This window comes from Antechinus flavipes, chromosome 2, assembly GCF_016432865.1.
Source record: "Antechinus flavipes isolate AdamAnt ecotype Samford, QLD, Australia chromosome 2, AdamAnt_v2, whole genome shotgun sequence".
Classification (NCBI taxonomy): Eukaryota; Metazoa; Chordata; class Mammalia; order Dasyuromorphia; family Dasyuridae; genus Antechinus; species Antechinus flavipes.
The window spans coordinates 143,410,040-143,431,938 of NC_067399.1; the positions used below are offsets into that span (position 1 = coordinate 143,410,040).

At 36.1% G+C, this 21,899-nt stretch overlaps 1 long non-coding RNA gene across 3 annotated transcripts in view; it reads right to left on the reverse strand.

The window, feature by feature from the left end:
• Window positions 1–10,002: 10,002 nt before the first annotated feature.
• The window catches only part of LOC127548343 (uncharacterized), a 47,017-nt gene continuing 35,120 nt past the window's right edge, over window positions 10,003–21,899 (reverse strand). For all 3 annotated transcript variants that reach the window (XR_007950361.1, XR_007950363.1, XR_007950362.1), the window contains exons 3-4: window positions 13,225–13,320; window positions 10,003–10,250 (exon numbers count right to left, since the gene is read on the reverse strand). This is a non-coding gene — a long non-coding RNA (uncharacterized LOC127548343). The remainder of the gene's footprint in view (window positions 10,251–13,224; window positions 13,321–21,899) is intronic.

Below are 21,899 nucleotides of genomic sequence, written 5' to 3' on the forward strand. Positions count from 1 at the left end.
ACTAATAGCAAAAGTGTCACTTATATCCATCCTTTCTTGCCATATATTCTGTCTTTGCCTCTTCCCCATCTCCAGTGGTTTCCTCTTCCTACCTTCTCTTTCTGACATCCCTATTTCCTTTTTATTTCCATTATCTCTGTTTTCCATCTTTCACTCTCATTTTCATCTGAGTTATTCACTTTATCTTTCACTTCTTTTCTTTGTCTTTTTGTTTTTACTATCTCATCTTGAAGGGTCTAAGCAAACATATTATTGCAAGAGTATGAGAAAGTCACTGAGTTGACTGTAGTTAAACATCAGAATAACTTGGCACCACAGCACCCTTTTTTGCTCCTGTTGTCTCTCTTACTGTTTTATTTTCATAGAAATTTAGAAACTTACTTTCTTTATAATTGGATCTTGTTGACACAGGAAGAGAAAATGAGGCTGACAACTTGGTACAATTTTGCTTCACTTCAATCTAATTCATATAGAAGTCATCATCTCATGATATCATTGGTCCTCTTTGAAAACAAAGAATAAACAACAATATTCCTAGATGTATAGAAAATGTTACCTTTAGGAGAAGTTTAATTATTCCTGAGAAGAAAAAAGGAAATGAAGAACTTAAAATAGGATCTCTCATTAGTACTGACAGTTTTCTGAGATCAAAGAAACAAGGACTTCTATGAAAGTTTCCTTGATCATTTATTATTTGTGATTTGTCCTTTGTTTTAGAAGAGGACCAATAACATCATGAGGGTTACGTTTTGACTTGTTCGTGTATTGGATTTAAGTGAGGCAGAGTTGCACAGTGTTCATTCTTACTCTGTCCTCTAGATCATCGAAGACCAGCGACAAAACAAAAGTTAGAGATAACTGTTGATGGCCCAGCTTGTTCCCTTCAATTCTTAGTTAAACTTATAAAATTATCTTGTATAATTTATGGGTATATCCACAATATAAGATCTTTGAGGGCAAGAACTCCTTCCTTTTTATCTTGATATCCACAGGACATAGCACAGTATATCTTGCATATACTTGGCATTTAATTTATTTTATTGAATTAAATGGAGTTGATCTTTGTATCTTATAGTTTTGTTCCTCTCCTTATCCTGGATAAGTCACTCTGGATATTTTTCAGTTTTTTTTTTTCATCTAAAATGTGCTACACATGAGTGAACACAATATTCCAGATGCATTCTGATCTCCCTTATTCTAATAATAATAATAATAGCTAGCATTCACCTAAGTCTTTAAGATTTGTAAAGTGTTTTATAATATTATCCAATTTAATCTTCATAACTATCTTGGTAGGTAGTATACCATTATCCCTAGTTTACAGATGAAGAAATTGAAACAGAGGTTAAGCAACTTTCCCAGAATCACACAACTAGTTAGTATTAGAGGCAAGATTTGAATTGAAGTCTTTCTGATGCTACCCATTGTGCCATCTACCTTCTTCAAATGTCTAGCATTTAATGTTATTCAGATTTGCAATTTCATTGGTTTAAGGAACTCATAAGTGAGATCGCTATCATCTCCAAGGATTGTTTTTGTTTTTGCTCCAATGATTGGTTTTTTGCTTTCCCCTTATCCTTTTTGACCATAAATGCTGCATTTAACATGATTGACTACCCTTTACTCCTTCTAAACATCCCTATTTATTTCAAAGGTGTAACTATTCTTCCATTGTTCCAGGTTCAAAATCTCAATAGAGAGGAACCAAAGCTGTCTGAGTAGTGACTTTGCTACATGGTACAGTGTGAATAGGGCAAAAGGATCTTCTAGGGACCTTGAAATATCTTTCTTACCTTCCCTATCTTTCTTATAAGAAGCAAGCCAAATGTCAAAGTTCATGAACAGACAATTTTCAGATGAAGAAATTAAAACCATTTCTTGCCATATGAAAAAATTCTCTAAATCACTATTAATTAGAGAAATGCAAATTAAGACAACTATGAGGTACTGCTTCATTCCACTAAGATGACAGGAAATGATAATGACAAATGTTGGAGGGGATGTGGGAAAACTGGGACATTAATACATTGTTAGTGGAATTGTGAACTTATCCAACCATTCTGGAGAGCAATTTGGAACTATGCCCAAAGGGTATAAAATTGTGCCATTACCTTTGATCTAACAGTGTTTACTGGGTCTGTATCCCAAAGAGATCATAAACAAGGGAAAAGGAGCTACATGTACAAAAATGTTTGTAGCAACCGTTTTTGTAATGGCAAGGATACCCATTGGTTAAGGGATGGCTCAATAAATTATGATATAGGAATGTAATAGAATATTATTGTCCTACACAAAATGATGAGCAGGCTGATTTTAGAAAAGCCTGGAAAGGCTTATATGAACTCATGATAAGTGAAATAAGTAGAACCAAGACAACACTGTACACAGCAACAACAAGATTATGTGATGATCAATTATGATGGACTTGGCTTTTTTCAACAATGGAGTGATTCAAGGCAATTCCAATAGACTTGTGATGGAAAGAGCCATTTGCATCCTGAAAGAAGACTATGGGGACTGAATATGAATCACAACATAGTATTTTCACCTTTTTTGTTGTTTGCTTGCTTTTTTTTTCTTTCTCATTTTTTCCCCTTTTGATCTGATTTTTTTTGAAGACCATGATAAATATGGAAATATATGTAGAAGAATTCCACCTATTTAACCTATATTGGATTACTCGCTGTCTAGGGGAGAGGAAGATGGGGGGAGAGGGACAAAAATTTGAAACACAAGATTTTGTAAGGGTGAATTTTGAAAACTATCTTTGCATTCCACCTATTCTGAAAAATAAAAAGTCATTATTGAAAAAAAAAAGGAAGTCAAATACTATAGAGGATAGAAACCTAATGTTGGAGTCAGGATAAACTAAGTTCAGATGACATTTACTCAAGGTTATACAGCCCTTGACACATCCTGGCTATGTAAACTTAACCAAGTTACTTGTTCAGGCAACTTTCTGAGACTATAAATTATAAAATACTTGACATTCCGTGTGGGTAAAGGGAATTTCATGTCCAGAAGCGCCATCCATCATTGGAATCACAAGTCTTAATAAAACACACACACACACACACACACACACACACACACCAAAATCCAGTATTATTGTACCAATTTGTTTTTCCCATACATATCTCTGGGACCTATAATGGAATTCTTTTTTTTTTTAATTTGGTACAATGACAAATTCCAATATTTTCCATAGGTTGCCTCCTACTTTTTCTTTTGTCTTTTTCTTATCCTGATGCTATTTCCAGAGCTCTGCTTTCTCCACACTTCTCTTTGCCAATAAGAGCTACAGTTTTAAAATTGCTGTTGCTTTTCAATTTCTGGCATTTGGACTTAGCAGACAAAAAACAGCTTTTTTGCTCTGTTAGTAATCTGATGGTATGAAAGCTTTTAAAGATGTCAAACTCTTTAAGCAAATTAAAAAATCATATTTAAGCTAATATAGCCAAATGTTTGATTATACAGAGACTGGTTATATAAATTTGTGAATAATCCAAGCCCTTTGCTTCTCTTCTTCCTCCTTCCTACCATCTGTTTTTTGAGCATTTCCCTGCTGACTAACCCTAAACTAAAAATGAAAAGAAAGAAAAAATAAAATGCAAATTATTCATTCATACATTAAATGAATCAGTAAAATTTATACCTTGCTTTCAGGTCTTCAGTACTTTTGTTGGGTAGGAAGAGTTAAGTGAGTAAGGAAAAATGAGGTTAAGTTTTTTTCTGTGGATTTAATTTTTTTACTTTTTCTGTGAAGCACAAATAGTTGAAAATTAATTGTAGATATCTTTGATAGTTCCCCCTTTCCCCTAATGTGAGAGTTGGAAGGAATCTTGGAAATTATCTAAAATAACTTTGTCATTTTACAATGGAGGAATTGAGGTCTAGAAAGTTTAAGTGCTTTGCCTGAGGATATTTAATTGAAAATTATCTAAATTCAATTTCATTCTAATAGTAACATTCCAAAGGGCTTTTGTGATGTCATGACTATTTATAGACAAAGACTGATAGAGTCATATTGATTAATGATGAGATCATGATCCTAGAGAAATGGCCTGAACACTTGCATAGAATTCTCAAGAGATCTTCATCAACCAATGACAAAGCATTGATCATATACCTAAAGTTGAAGTCAGTCCCTCTCTAGCTGAACTTCCAACTGAAAAAGAGGTTTTGAATGCCATTCATCTCCTCTCATGTGGCAAAGGGCCTGGTGCTGATTCTATTTTCGTTGAGATTTACAATCCATGTGATCCACTGCTTTTACAAAAGCTAACTGAAATGTTCTGTATTATATGGCAAGAGGAGGTGATATTCCCCAGGTCAAGGTTTCCTCCATTGATCTCCATAAAGGGAAAGGAGATGTATTTTCCTCTGACAATCACAGAGGGGCAGAGAAGTCTCTCACTTGGTCATTGCAGTCCAGATGCTAGCCAGAGTCCTCCTTAATAGGTTTATCCTTCACCTACAAGAAGGTCATCTACCCCAAAGTCATTGTAACTTCATAAAAGGGTGGAGAAATGGTCAATGTGTGTTTGCTGCTTGATATGCAACATCTGTTGATCTAAGACCTTTGAGAGATGTGAGAAATACTGAAAAGTTCGATTTCCACAGATGTTGCAAGCTTCAAAGTAATGCAAGACAATAACTACTACTGACCAGCAGGTTTTCAGAATGTGAGAACTTAATGAAGGTTAAGTTTCCACAGAACAACTAAGTTTCAGTCTCTCAGAAACTTTGAACACACAAGCACTTGGAGAGCTAGGGAGGCAGAAGTGGACTCAGCCAATCAGAAAGTCTTGTGGTTTTGAGAAAACTACAAACTCAGGATAATAGCTGATGCAGCTCAAGCTGCTTGGGGGTCAATGACCAGACTAGACCAGATCACCACTGCACCTTCTTCCTAGGGTAACTGAATATTAAACAATACACCCTGTGGGAGGAGTTTTCTGCCATTTTTGAACACGGGATGTATGATGAGGGCGGGGGGAACATGCTTATACATAGTTAGGGGCAACCATACGGTGGGCATATCAGAAAGATGGTAACCCAGAAGGAAAGGGACCAGTCCATTCTCTGAAGGGAAGGGACTATGCCAAACTAACAAGTATAAAGCTTCTCTAGCTTCTGAACTCAGTGCTCCCTCTTCTCAAAGAGGGGCAAAGCCCTCTTCTGGCCAGAAACGCTGAGGCGATTCCTTAAGAGTCTTCTTTAACAAGTCTTCCTTGATATCTGAATTTCAGTGTCAAGCGAATTTCTGACACTGTCCATTGTGGGGGCCTGTGGGAAGTTATGGGGAAACGTGGCTGTCCGGACAAGTTCATCCATCCGGTATCTCAGTTTCATGATGGCATGCTTGCGTGGGTTCTGGATAATGGCCAATGTGCTCACACTCTCCAGTCACTGATGGGTAGTAAAGCAGGGCTGTGTGTTTGCTGCCACACTTTTTAGCATGATGTTTTTAGCAATGTTTTTGGATGCCTTCAATGAGGATCCCTATGACATCAAGAGAAGCTATGTCACTGAGTGTAAACCATTTAACTTGCAAAGGCCACCAGCCAAGACTAGAGCAGAGGGAGAATTGGTGCGTGGCTTTTTGTTTAGAGACGATTGTGCACTCAGGACAGCTCTGGGGCTGAGATGCAACAAAGGACGGGCCAGTTCTCTTCTGCTTGTGCTCCTTTGGGCCTACCGATTTACACCAAGAAATCACATGCCATACTTTTGGGGAACCATTGTTTACGGCAAATGGAGACATTTTGAATGCTGTGGATAATTTTACTTCCTTGGGCACTATACTTTCCAGGGATGTACACATAAATGATGAGTTGCCAGGGCTAGCTCAGTGTTTGGGAGCCTCTGAAATAAAGGGTGTGAGGGAAGAAGTATTGTGGTGCCCACCAAACTGAAGGTCTACAGAGCCGTAGATGCTTGTGAAACCTGGACAGTATTCCAGTGCCATGCCAGGAAACTGAACTGCTTCCATTTGAATTATTTTATGAAGATTCTGGAGATCACCTGGGTGAGAGAAGGTACTGGACACTGAGGTCCTTTCCCAAACTGAACTGCCAACCATTCAAGCCCTATTGAAAAGAATACAGCTCCAGTGTTCTGGGAACATTGTTTGAAGGCCAAATATAAGTTTTCCTAAAAGACGATTTTATGAAGAACTCGCATAAGACAAGTGCTCACATGGAGGTCAAAAGAAGTGATATAAGGCACTCTCAAGATGTCTCTGAAGAATTCTGGAATTGATTGTGAGAAACGGGAGACACTGATACAAGACCACCCAGCGTGACATGCCCATATCAAAGAAGATGCTGTGTTCTATGAGCAAGGAAGAAATGTAGTAACTCAAAAGAAATGTGGGATGCACAAATTTAGAGCCATCTCTGCTCCAAATGTTTAAACTTATAAACTATTTTTACCTGATCTGTTGCATAGTCTTTCAAGTCTGTTCCAAGATCATACTAGTCTCATCAGTCACAATTGGACGCACTGTACCTTGATGCCAACACAATAATGTCATTTTGGGACTGTTCTAGAATGATGGATGATTCACTAAAGGTGATTTGGGGAAATATCCCCAAAGAGGGTCCTCTTTAAGGATCATGAGGTCATACATTTAGTATTGGAAAGAATCTTAAAACTCACAAAATCTTATCCTAGTTCATTATCAATGCTTTCAATAAGGGATTTATAGCTCCTTCATTGGATCCTAGAAGGACATAATCTTTAAGTCCATTGGGGTTAGCTGAGAGAATGGTTTTGTCATATTATCCTTTATGTATGCTTTTAGGTGAACAATTTGCTTTTGGGCCTCTGAAATTATTTATCTTTGTTGACTGGGAAGGCTTAGGGAGTTAGCTATTTATCAGATATTGTGATAAAAAGTTGTTACATTAACCTCATAGAAAGTATAAAAATTAAATAGGCCTAGAGCAGTAAGGACAGAAGTAAAAATATTATGAAAAATATCAGAAACATAAGAATGTAATATTTTCCATTTAAGTAACCCCAATAATATTTTCCCCATAGAAATCTAAGGAAGAGAGTGGCACAAGTGTTACTTTTACGTATAGAGAGACATGACTTAGAAAGGTTAATTGATTTGGCCATTATTATTAATTTAGTTTCCTAGTTTCTGATGCAGTGTCAGTACATGGCACTATTTTCTTGAAGGGTTGAAGGAGGGAAGAAAATGATCTCAAAAGAAGGTTCTGTGCTATAATAGAAAGAAAGATATCTATCAACTGAGGAATGACTGAAGAAGTTGTGGTATATGGATGCAATTCAATTTTTATTACACATAAGAAAAAATAAATATGATAGATTCAGAAAACTATCAAAAAGACTTTAGAACCAGGAGACAACTTACTTGATGATCACAAAATTGAGAGGAAGAAGAGCTTTGAAAAACTGCAAAAAATTTTGATGAAAGCAACCACTAATCATGAATTCAAGTGATAGATGATGAAACATATCTCATATGTCTTGATAAAGAGGTGATAAACTGGAGCTATAGGATCAGATGTACATTCTGATCTAAGGCCAGTATCTTGGCTTATTTTGCTTGACATATATATTTATCATGAGAGAAGGCTTTTCCTGAGGATAGAAGAATTGGTAGTGATAGATATAAAAATGAAGCATCAATAAAATATATTGAAAATTAAGATCACATCCAAAGAGAACTATGAAGACTGAATGTGGATCAAAGCATAGTTTTTTCACCTTTTTGTTTGTTGCTTTCTTTTTTGTGTTTTTTCTCTTTTGGTCTGATTTTTCTTTCATAACATGACAATCTGGAAATGGATTTAAAAGATTGCACATATTTTACTTATAGCACATTGCTTACTGCTTGGGGAGGGAGGACATAAGGGAGGGAAGGAGAAAATTTTAGAACACAAAGTTTTACCAAAATTAATGTTAAAAAAACTATTTTTACATATATTTGGAAAAAATAAAGTGCTATTGAAAAATATAAGAAAAAAATACAAAAAAAGAAGAAGAAAATAAGAAAGAGAAAAAACAAAGAAAGGCTTGGCCTCAGTTATAATTTTGCTCCTGGTGAATATGGCTAACATGTCACAAGTAGTTAGTTTGAAGAAGTTGCATAGGAATAAACAGTCCACAATTATAAGAACTTGGAACACTGAAAATCAATCAGCAAATATTTATTTAGCATCCTCTTATGTACCCATTATTATGCTAGGCTTTATGAGAGGATACAAAAAGTAGCTTTGGCTTTAGTTTTGTCAGGAGAATTAGATAACATAGAACAATTAGAGAAGTGTAAAGTTGACTGAGGTAGAAAAAACACCTGATTTGGAGTTCATAGAAGCATACATCTAGGGCAGCTATGAACCTGAAAGATTTGAACCCAGGTTCTCTGAGACCAAAGCCAATGCCTTTTCATTTGTGTCATGCTGAGTTATAGGATGTGAATCATTTCAACTTCTTAGGTCTCAGTTTCCTAATTTTTAATTTAAGGTGATTAGATTATGTAAGCTAGATACCATCCAGTCATCAATTAAGTGAGTCTATTAGGATTTTTATTTAGCTTAAGATTGACATTTCCTTTATGTCAGTCCTTGTTTCTTTGATCTCAGTACTAATGAGAGATCCTATTTTAAGTTCTTCATTTCCTTTTTTCTTCTCAGGAATAATTAAACTTCTCCTAAAGGTAACAATTTCTATACATCTAGGAATATTGTTGTTTATTCTTTGTTTTCAATGAGGGCCAATGATATCATGAGATGATAACTTCTATATGAATTAGATTGAAGTGAAGCAAAATTGTACCAAGTTGACGGCCTCATTTTCTTTTCCTGTGTTAACAAGATCCAATTATAAAGCAAAAGTCAGGACAATAGTCAATGATCCAGGATGCAATGGATGACCTTGACATCATTAATGTCTTATTTAGCTCTACGTTCTCCACAGTACCTGTTTCAACTACTTTTATGGGCATTAAAACAAATTGTTCTTATTTGCTTTCTGTTAGGGGAGGTCTTCATATGCTTGGAGTAGACACCTCCCTAACTTATGGATGGGTTTGAGATCTATTGGTGACCCTCAATTTGGTTTAACTCTTCTGCCAAGATGATTTACCAGGGTGTGACCATTGTACATGCTACAGCTTCTTGGAGCCTCAGGTGATAGTTGGGTGAATCAGGTAGACACTAAAGTTGGATGATCAGTCCTCACACCAGAGGTGCTAGTCTTCCTGAATAGTCCATACATTTTACATTTAATATAATGTCATCATGTGAGAATGGGGAAATTCAGGTATAGGCAAGGGAAAGAATTTGGTCTTGATTGGTCTCCTTCAGGAGGGTGCTAGAACCAATTTGTACCAGCACTGACACTTTGGAAATCAAGAAATGCTACATATTAGGATTTGATTTATTTTGTTTGTCTACTTTTTTAAATGATAGGTAAAATGTCAGCAATACAGATTACACTTAAAATGTGTTATGTATACCTTTTTTGTTTGAGAGTCACTTGTTAAAAATTTACCAGAACATCTATAAGGCAGTTGAGAGAATAAAATGTAAGAAAGCTTGAATCTGCTCTTTCACAGAATCATGGATTTGGAAAGGACCTTAGAAGTTATCTAGACCACTCTTCTGACTGATGCATCAACCCCTCTACCTTATCTCTGAGAGTCTCTATTTGAATATTGCTATTGAAAGGAGACTATCTTATCTACTGAACGAACCCATTCCATTTTTGGATGACTCTTATCATGAGCAATTTCTTCTTCCATATATTGGGCTGAAATAAGGCTTCTTCTAACTCTCCAACTCTGGCCTTAGTTTTGTCTTTGTGAGCCACACAAAAGCGTATAATCCCTCTTCTGCTGTATGAGCTTTCAAATATTTGAAGGCTAACCCTATATCTGATAAATCTTCTCTTCTCCAAGCTTATCTAATATTCCACTCACTATTTTCTGTTTTAAGAGGGAAGAGTAGGGAAAAAAATAGAATGCAGAGGTCAAATGGTCTTCCTTTTATTTTTTATAAAAATCAGCATTTAAAAAAAAATAATGAACAAAAACAGTTCTGATCTCCTTTATCCCTTTAGCTTCTTCTTTCTTTTTTTTTTTTCTGTCTTCAAGCAACATTGTAACATGCTTTCGGCACAGCTTCCAATCTTCTTTTCCCATTCCGGACAATATTGGTAACAGTTGCCTTGCTTATTGAAACACAGCATAGTGTCATTCCCCCAGATTTTCCCTGCACCAGGGGAAAAAAAATTAGAAGTTATTTTCTTCAATGGAAAGAGGAATAGAACAAATGGGAGTTAAGATCTTAGATCCATAATGACATCCATTCCTGACTGTCATTCTTCTATCTTTGACTTCAAAGTACAGTAGTTAGTAATGATAAAGCACTGAGTGGATTGTACTCAGTGTGTCAATATTTCACATTTTCCCCATAAACAAGTAATTCAGTTGTTAAAAATGAAGAGTAGTCAGTCATTTCCTGAATCAGAAGACTGTCATATTCTGCCTCACCTATTCCAGTAAAACTTCAAAGTTTGCATCAGAATTTAAAAAAAAAAGTGAAAAACTTCAGTGATATATTTTACTCCAGAATTATACAAAAAGTCAGCCATTTGTGGTAAAGTGCTGCTATCAGAAGTGGCCATGGACAGGTATAACTTATAATCTTCTGTCTGGGGATAGCAGGAGCAGAAAGGAGGTTGGAAAGCCTTACAATGAACATATTGGAAAAGCTTAGGAGTAGAAGTAAGCAGCAACTATCATGATGTATGCAGTTCTGATCAATAAAGCACTGCAGTCCTCCAAGCCTAACAGCTGAGAGCTCTAAGGTCCCTAACTGTCTGTTCTGAGGGGCCAGAGAAGATCATGAAAATCTGGTGTTCTGAACTTCAAAGTTTTAGTGGAAGTCAATGCAAAAACCCAGATGACTCAGAGTAAGAGATGATCACATCCCCCAAAAGTGCAATAGGAGAGTGGAGCCTGATCCTGACACAAAGCTCTAACTCTTGAACTCAAGCTGGAGAGATGGGTAAATTAAAAACCAAAATACCATCCAACATCAAAAATGATTGTGAATTGAACTCCATAATAACTTTAGGAAAAATTCAAAGGAGAAAAAATAGACACCATGAATACCTAGAATAAGGCTTCTTAAGTTTCTTTATGTGATGGACTTTTTTAGAAGCCTTTGGCTCAAATGATATTATTAATAGTAAAGGGACGCTGCTAAATCATTTGACCTTTAACTTTACTGCAGCCAGAGTCCAAATTCTTCCTATAAGAAAGCAATTCAGTTGTCAAGGATTGACATAAAGACATAAAATAAAGTACATGGGGTTACTAATTATGTTGAAGAAAGTGAAACTAATAATGTTGAAACACAATTATCATATTTTTTTTTAAAGTTAGAGACCAGTAAGCAGGAGGTGATTAATACAAGCAGGAGGTGGAGGATAATACAAGGGAGGGAACACTCACAAACAATTCTATTTGCTGATTCTGAGGAATAAGTTAAAGAGAAAAGGAGAAAAAAGTAAAGAACAGAATCTAATGGGGTGCATTAGATTGCCTCTTAGACAATGGATGAACAAATGTGACATTTAAATATAAAGAATATGATTATGTTATAAAAAAAAATTATCAGAGACCATTTAAAATAACCCCACACAATTTGAACTAATGCAGAAGGAAGTAGCAGAATCAGGAGAATAATTTAAATGAAGTTAGAAAATTATAAAGAAAAGCAGCTTTGAAAAGTTCGAGAATACTCATAAAGCAGCAACCAGCTATATCTCCAGAACAATGTTATCCATCATCTACCATGGCATGTGTTTTTTAATATTACCACTGTATAAGTTAATTTGGCTTGACTATACTTATTTGATACAAATTTCCCCTCTTTTTCTTCCCTCAGTAGTTGGAAACAAAAGATTACTGGAGAAAGGGGACAATGAGCAATAGTGACTTAAAAAGATAGGGTTATTGTAACATTTTAAAAAAAATACACAGAAAAGAAGCAAGAGCAGATCAACAGGACAGTTTTCAAAGTTAAATGTAAAATTATATACTAAAAAACCCCAAGTGGTGGAAAGTGGATATTCAGTTTTGTTTAAAGTCCTGCTTTTGTATACTGCTGCATTATAAAATTCTTTTCTGTCTAAGTTAAGGATTGAAAATAAATTTTTTTTAAAGAATGAAGGCAGTTTAAACAAGAGGTAAAGGCAATTACAAAAGATAAATAGATAATTTTGAGTACATGAAATTGGAAACTTCACAAATTAATTTAAAATAACAAGGGAAATAATAGACTGGGGGAAAAGTCTTTGTATCACATTTCTTAGATAAGGTTTTGATACCCAAACTACATAGAAAACTTAATAAAACTATATAAGCTCAAAAACCTTTCCCTAAGAGACAGATGGTCAAAGAATATGAGCAATTCTCCAAAGAAGAATTGCACACTATTAAGAAACATATGAAAGAATGTTTCTTATTGATAATAAGCAAAATGAACATCAAAATGACCCTGGTTTCACCTCATACACAGAAAATTGTCAGAGATACATGGTAATAGCTGGTATTGGAGAGATTATAGAAAAACAAACATTCTAATGGTTGGTAGAGTTGTGCATTTGTACAACCACTCCAAGAAACAATAATATTATGCAAATAAAATTACTAAAACATTCATAACTTTGATCCAGAGATTCTACTGTGAGAGATTATACACCAGGGTTTACTAACATAAAGTAATGCTCCATAAATACCATGAATTCTTAAAATAGGGTGTGTGATCTTGTTTTAAAAATATATTTGATAATTGAATTTTAATATAATTTTTTGATAATTTGTACCCTTTATTTTATGTATTAAAATTTTTTCAAGAAGGGATCTTTTCTCTTCACAGGACTACAAGAGGTCCATAAGAAAAGATGAAGAAGTCTATATATGCCAAATATTTATAACAGAACATTTTTGCAGGAAGAAGAAAAAGCCCAGACACAAAATACAGTAGAGCTCTTGTCCTGCTGGGAATATGTTTCAAGATCTACTGAGGATGGCTAAAACTGCAATATAAGCAAATACCTGTTGACCACATCTCTCTCTCTCACTTATGTCCCTCACAGCTCCTTGAACACACCATAAAAGAAAAAAACTTTTAAATGTGAGAATGGAAAAGAGAAAGTAAAATCAGAAAAACTGACATAACAAGTCCTCGTTGTCTTGAAAATTTAATACGATAGAATTTGGGTCCTTTGTGGTTACTCGCTGCAATTTGAAGCTGAAGTGGGAAGTGAAACCTGCAAGGAATGACAAATATAGTTAATTCAGAGAAACATAGAAAAACTTTAATCAATTGTCTGAAGAAAACAGAGTCAAGAAAATAATATAAGATTGTTGTCCTTCATTTTCATGGAGGATCAAAATGACATTATTGTGTTGGCATCAAGGTACAGTGCGTCCAATTGTGACTGATGAGACTAGTATGATCTTGGAACAGACTTGAAAGACTATGCAACAGATCAGGTAAAAATAGTTTATAAGTTTAAACATTTGGAGCAGAGATGGCTCTAAATTTGTGCATCCCACATTTCTTTTGAGTTACTACATTTCTTCCTTGCTCATAGAACACAGCATCTTCTTTGATATGGGCATGTCACGCTGGGTGGTCTTGTATCAGTGTCTCCCGTTTCTCACAATCAATTCCAGAATTCTTCAGAGACATCTTGAGAGTGCCTTATATCACTTCTTTTGACCTCCATGTGAGCACTTGTCTTATGCGAGTTCTTCATAAAATCGTCTTTTAGGAAAACTTATATTTGGCCTTCAAACAATGTTCCCAGAACACTGGAGCTGTATTCTTTTCAATAGGGCTTGAATGGTTGGCAGTTCAGTTTGGGAAAGGACCTCAGTGTCCAGTACCTTCTCTCACCCAGGTGATCTCCAGAATCTTCATAAAATAATTCAAATGGAAGCAGTTCAGTTTCCTGGCATGGCACTGGAATACTGTCCAGGTTTCACAAGCATCTACGGCTCTGTAGACCTTCAGTTTGGTGGGCACCACAATACTTCTTCCCTCACACCCTTTATTTCAGAGGCTCCCAAACACTGAGCTAGCCCTGGCAACTCATCATTTATGTGTACATCCCTGGAAAGTATAGTGCCCAAGGAAGTAAAATTATCCACAGCATTCAAAATGTCTCCATTTGCCGTAAACAATGGTTCCCCAAAAGTATGGCATGTGATTTCTTGGTGTAAATCGGTAGGCCCAAAGGAGCACAAGCAGAAGAGAACTGGCCCGTCCTTTGTTGCATCTCAGCCCCAGAGCTGTCCTGAGTGCACAATCGTCTCTAAACAAAAAGCCACGCACCAATTCTCCCTCTGCTCTAGTCTTGGCTGGTGGCCTTTGCAAGTTAAATGGTTTACACTCAGTGACATAGCTTCTCTTGATGTCATAGGGATCCTCATTGAAGGCATCCAAAAACATTGCTAAAAACATCATGCTAAAAAGTGTGGCAGCAAACACACAGCCCTGCTTTACTACCCATCAGTGACTGGAGAGTGTGAGCGCATTGGCCATTATCCAGAACCCACGCAAGCATGCCATCATGAAACTGAGATACCGGATGGATGAACTTGTCCGGACAGCCACGTTTCCCCATAACTTCCCACAGGCCCCCACAATGGACAGTGTCAGAAATTCGCTTGACACTGAAATTCAGATATCAAGGAAGACTTGTTAAAGAAGACTCTTAAGGAATGGCCTCAGCGTTTCTGGCCAGAAGAGGGCTTTGCCCCTCTTTGAGAAGAGGGAGCACTGAGTTCAGAAGCTAGAGAAGCTTTATACTTGTTAGTTTGGCATAGTCCCTTCCCTTCAGAGAATGGACTGGTCTCTTTCCTTCTGGGTTACCATCTTTCTGATATGCCCACCGTATGGTTGCCCCTAACTATGTATAAGCATGTTCCCCCCGCCCTCATCATACATCCCATGTTCAAAAATGGCAGAAACCCACAGGGTGTATTGTTTAATATTCAGTTACCCTAGGAAGAAGGTGCAGTGGTGATCTGGTCTAGTCTGGTCATTGACCCCCAAGCAGCTTGAGCTGCATCAGCTATTATCCTGAGTTTGTAGTTTTCTCAAAACCACAAGACTTTCTGATTGGCTGAGTCCACTTCTGCCTCCCTAGCTCTCCAAGTGCTTGTGTGTTCAAAGTTTCTGAGAGACTGAAACTTAGTTGTTCTGTGGAAACTTAACCTTCATTAAGTTCTCACATTCTGAAAACCTGCTGGTCAGTAGTAGTTATTGTCTTGCATTACTTTGAAGCTTGCAACATCTGTGGAAATCGAACTTTTCAGTATTTCTCACATCTCTCAAAGGTCTTAGATCAACAGATGTTGCATATCAAGCAGCAAACACACATTGACCATTTCTCCACCCTTTTATGAAGTTACAATGACTTTGGGGTAGATGACCTTCTTGTAGGTGAAGGATAAACCTATTAAGGAGGACTCTGGCTAGCATCTGGACTGCAATGACCAAGTGAGAGACTTCTCTGCCCCTCTGTGATTGTCAGAGGAAAATACATCTCCTTTCCCTTTATGGAGATCAATGGAGGACACCTTGACCTGGGGAATATCACCTCCTCTTGCCATATAATACAGAACATTTCAGTTAGCTTTTGTAAAAGCAGTGGACCACATGGATTGTAAATTTCAGTGAAAATAGAATCAGCACCAGGCCCTTTGCCACATGAGAGGAGATGAATGGCATTCAAAACCTCTTTTTCAGTTGGAAGTTCAGCTAGAGAGGGACTGACTTCAACTTTAGGTATATGATCAATGCTTTGTCATTGGTTGATGAAGATCTCTTGAGAATTCTATGCAAGTGTTCAGGCCATTTCTCTAGGATCATGATCTCATCATTAATCAATATGACTCTATCAATCTTTGTCTATAAGATGTCATCACAAAAGCCCTTTGGAATGTTACTATCAGAATGAAATTGAATTTCAAATGCCTTCTGACTGAGCCAAGAATCACGCATCTCTCATTCATTGCACTTTACTTTTCATAGAGTTAAATGCTGCCTTCTTAGAGACAGACAAAATATCCTGCTAAAGTTTTCATTTTTTCTGAATTTTCCTATCAATTTTTTCAACCCAATCTAGTTATGAGTATTCTGGCCCAGATGAGTAAATACACACTTACTGCATACCACATCTCAGAAAACTGCTCACTTCTGCTCCACTGTTACCAACCATTTGTTGACTCAGCTTTGCCTCCAAGTTAGAAGCAAATTTATAGCAGATATGCTCTAATTTGTGTTTAGTTTTCTTCTTTGGGACTGCCACTTTTGTTGTATGCAAATATATAGCTGAGAGAGAATAAGTCTATGCTTGGTTCAGCACCTTACCATCCAGGACCTTTGTCACTTCACATTCTATATTTCTTTTCTCCTTACAATGACGCAGTCTATTAAATGCCAGTGTTTGGTGGGAGGCTGCATCCATGAAATTTTATTGCATTTACATAAACAGAAGACACCGCTGGTGATGATAAGGTCACGAGTTGCATAAGTCTTCAGAAGTAACTGACTGTGGCAATTTCTGACCCCATTCATTCGAAGGAGTCCCTGCCATGTCTAATGGTCTGTGCCCATTCTTATATTAAAGTTACCCAGAATTAAAAGCATGTTTCAATGTCCCTCATTGAGGATGAGGATCTCCAGGCTAGATAAAATTCATAAAAATGTTCTTTGACCTCATCAAGATTTGTCATGGATGGGAGTATACACACTGATGATGGTGATGTGACACTTTCCTGCAAGGAACAATCACATTATCATGAATCTGTCATTTGCTCCTTGGGAGAAGCATATAAGGTTGTTGACTAGTTAGTTTTGATTGCAAAACTACACCAGCTTCACAGTGCTCTTCATTCCAGAAAATGTGTATTCAGTTCCAACTTTGGTAAGCTGGCCCTCATTTGCCAGCCTTATTTCACTCAGGGCTACTATTTGGATGTAATACCTGCAGAGTTCTTTTACAACCAGAGCTGTTTGCCTTTCAGATGTGCTGGATCTCATGCTATCTATAAATAGGCACACATTCCATGTACCATTGGTGAGTAGAATCAGCTTTACAAAAGTTTTTGTACATTTGGGGGGGGAGGGGTTCAACCACAGGATAAGAGCCATGCCTGCTACATAAACTGGCCAGGATTAGGTGAAAGCACAATTTTTGGCCCTTTTTCAAGTCCCTTCCTCACACTAGGAGATGAGCAATGTGATCCTTAAAAGAGGGGTGTTTCTCAGACGTGCATGGGGTTTCTGAATCCCACTGCTGCTTCAGTCCAGTGAGAAGATGACCCTATTTCTTGGGCTCCCTGGGAGCAGGTTGTGACCACAGCTCCCAGTATATCTGCATCTGCTGCTATGTCTTTCATGTGTCCCCATGGGATTTTGAGGTAAAAACAGCAAAATGGTTTGGATGATTTCTTTTGAATTTCTCATAAATTGTATTTAAGTGAGGCAGAGTTGTGCAAAGTCGTTGACCTCTATCTTCCCAAGTCAACCGATGATGACTCTGGGATGCAGTGAATGACTTTGGTGCCTTTGATGTCTAACCAAGCTCTAAGTGTTCTGTGAAATCTACTCTCATGGGCTTGGAAAAAATTGTTCTCACCTGTTCTTTCCACTGAGAGAAGTCTTCACATGTTTGAGGCAGACACTTCATTAGTTTACTGATGGATTTGAGATCCTTCAGTTACCCTCTACCTGGTTTAATCTGTCTGCCCAAACAGTTTACCAGGATGTGGCTGTTGTGTATGCTACAGCTTCTTGGAGCCATAGGTGAGAATTGGGTGAATCAGAGGTGGAGAGCAGCCCTGATGGAAAGAAGCCCTGAAAAGGGCTCAGCAAGCCCTATACCACGGGTACTAATCTTCCCTAATATTCCAATTAATTGCCTAATAATTCAATTAACATTGCTAATTAATTGTGGGTTTGGATAATTAATATTTAATTCAGAGAAGCATAAAAAGACTTAACATTAACTGATGCAATGTGAAGAAAGCAGAGCCAAGAAAACAACATATACAATTCCTACAAAAACATGAATGGGGAAAGAAAAAAATCATCACCATAATGCAAATGAAAATTAATGTTGCAAAAGTATGGAAAATAAGCTAGAACTGAAAGCAGATTTATGAAAATGAAACCTTCTACTTTTCAGTTTGGGGAATCTCTAGGTATGAAACATTGCATATAATATCAGATTTTTTCAATGTATTTGTTGATTTTGCTGAATTCCCCCAATCTCTTTTAAAAAATTATTTCTTATAAAGAATGGTTCTCTGGGACAGAGAGGTAGGAACAATAGCCATTCAGTTAGTAAATGTTTATTACGTCTGTACTATGTATCTGACACTGCTAAAAGTTAATGATACAGAAAAGGGCAAAAGATAATGTTATCAAAGAGTTCAAGGAGACACCTAGGCAGTGTAAAAGTAAAAGGTAGCAAAAACTAATTTGTAAAAGGTATAAAAGGATTTGAAAATAATGATAAGAAGAGAAATATTTAAAGGTACCCAGTGCCCTTGATCATTCACATCCCTAGGTTGAGATGAACTACACCCCAGGATACTGAAAGAATTGGTTGATATAATAAAGGCAACACTGAGAGCTTTGAAAGATCATGGGATCAGAAGGACTAGAAGGATCACAGAATTAGAAAAGAGTAAATGTTATTCCAATTTTACCCCCCAAAAGATAATGAAAGTAGTTTGCAAATTATATGCAAGGGAGCTCTATTTCATGTCCTGGGAAAATACTATAATGTATTATTTAGGGAATAGGTAATAACTTCTAGAAATGGAAGTGTAGATCAAAAGAACCATAATGGTTTCATCAAGAAAAGGTCATATCAGAATTCTTTTACTGATAAGACTAGGGGAATGTATAATTTACCTAGATTTTAGTAAAGCATTTGACAATCTTTCATAGCATCCTTGTGGAGAGTATAGAGAGAAAGGCTGAATGATAGCAACATTATATAGATACAGAATTTCTTGAATAATCTGACTGAAGTGTAGTCATCAATAGTTTGATGTATTTAACTCTATGTTTTTAACATTTTTACCAATATCTTCATTCTTACTATAAAAATTTTTTTGGTGTACACACACACACACACACACACACACACATATACACCAAAAAAATTTTTATAGCTTTTTGTGATAGCAAAAAATTGAAAATTAAAGAGAATGTTCAGAAACATTGAGGTATGTTAATTGTGATGGAAAACTATTATTTTATAAAGAAAGGACAGATGGATGATTTCAGAAAAAAAACTGGAAAGACTTATATGAATTAGTGGTCAGTGACCTAACTGTACATAGTAATAGCAAAATTGTGCAGTGATCAATTGTAAATGATTTGGTGACTTTGATCAATAGTGATCTGAGACAATTCCAAAGGACTCATGATTGAAAAATGCAATTCAATTCCAGAGAGAGAACTGATGGAACTTTTAATTCATACTGAAGCATGATTTTTTCCACTTTGCTTTTTTCCTCTTGCCTTTTTTTTTTTTTTTTTGCAACATGGCCAACATGAAAATATGTTTTGCATGACTTCACATGTATAACTGATATCATCTTACTTGCCTTCTCAATCAACGAGGAGAAAGAGAAGGGAAGGAGAGATTTGGAACACAAAATAATTTTTTCAATCTTAAGAATAATTAGATTATAATAATTACAAATTATTATTATTTTAAAAGAATGTGATTCTGCAGCCAAAAGAACTCATACATGCAGTAAAACTGGCATGAGATCTGGAATGAAAGAAGAGGTAATTCTGTCATGATCAGATTTTATCTGGAGTATTGTGTCCAATTCTGATTACCACTTTCCAAGGAGGGCAACCAGAATACTGAAGGACTAGCCATATGATTATTGATTAAATGAACTGAAAAAGATTTTAAGGAAACATTCCTTAACTACCTTCAAGTATTTGAAAGCTGTTACTTGAGAGGTGGATTAACTTTCATTTATTTTTATTATTACTACTACTGCTGCTACTGCTGCTGCTGCTGCTGCTAATTTTAACCTGCATCCCTGGTATAAATCCAATTTGGTTTAGTATATCCTCTTTTTAATATTTACTAGATCCTCTTTGTTAATATTGTAAATTATCAGTTTTAATTTATCTTAAAATATCTGAAAATATAACCTCTTTGCTACTTATTGTTATTAATAATGATAATAATTAATATAATGATGACAATGATTTGCCTGAGGTATTTTAGTCTAAACTGTAATTGAGAAAACACTTCTTTTACAGAATCCTTGAAAAATGGTCATCCAGTCTCCACTTGAAAACCTCTAGTAGAAGGGAACTCAGTACTTCCTCAAATAACCCATTCACTTTTTTGTGCCCTGCATTTTTTTCTTTTATATTATTCTTAATTCTTTTCTTCTTCTTCTTTTTTTATTAAAGGCCAAAATTTCAATCTCTTACCCTCTCACCCCATATCTTCCTCCTTCTCCCCACAATATGGTAAACAATGGCCTTAATTCCTAACACACATCTTCCCTTATCTTATAAAAACATATAGATTCTAGGAAAAAAGGATTCCAGCTCTCATTGATATTTGTAAAATGAGAGTTCAGGGAACTCTCAAATAAAGCAGGATCTACTTTTGGGCACCACAGCTAGTTTAGGTATTCCCTCTTAATTGTCTCCATTACCCCAAGGATCTCTTGGTCCAAATTCTTAGAAGGTAGCACTTATTATCCTTGAAGTTATTTGAGTCTCTCAGGTGAATGTCCTAACATTTGGATCCCTATAAAATTGAACGGTTCAGAATCTACCTCACATAAAAGAGAAATCTCAAATCTGGACAGAAAATCCTGGCAGTTGCTTGGGATAGTTTTTGTAATTGCCAGATATTCTCTTATTAAAAACTGCTGAACTAACTAGCCCTTATCATTTCTTTTCCTATAATCTATGGTGAACCATGGAATCTGGTTTCTGATTGACAATGAAGGTTTGCAGAGTGTAAGGATCAAGTCCTAGTCCCTTAAAAAAAATCAGCAGAATTCCATTTCTACCACATACTTGAGTTTTCTTTCCTACTAGGTTGTCATCCTAATTTCAGAATTCCTTGAGGAAATCAACCAGCTATAAAGGATTATCAGTTCCTTCCTCCTCCCTATCAAGTAGAAAGTGTTACTATCCAATGTAAAAGTGAAATTAATCGATTGAAATGAAATTTTAAAAAGCTGAAAATGATGAGTACACAAAGTTGCCCCATCAATGACAAGACAAAATGTCATTTCCCCCTTGCCTTGTAATATTATACCTGTAATATGGGGGTCTCAATGTAGCATAAAAGTGAGAAAAAATGGGGAGTTTAAAAAACGTTGTAATATGCATTGCTACAAAGTAACTATGAAATCATTGTGAAAATTTCCTCTGACCATTAGGAAGTCACAAACAAGAAAAGCTAGACATCTCCTTAATACATGGAGTTAGAGACCATAAGAAAAGAAGAAGGTTAGGTTCCACTGTGGCAGAAAACAATTATCCCTTAAGAACTTTTTGTTTTCTAAGTTTTTTCACATGGGACTTCCCTTCTCTTTTTACTTCTTTTTAAAATAATATTTTATTTTTTCCAAATATGTGCAAAGATAATTTTTAGCATTCATTTTTGTAAAATTTGTGTTTCAAAATTTTCTCCCTCCCTTTCTCTCCTCCCTCCCCAAGACAGCAAGCAATAAAACATGTGCAATTTTTCTAAACATACTTCCATTTTCATCATGCTGCACAAGAAAAAATCAACTCAAAAGAGAAAAAAAAAATACAAGGAAAAAA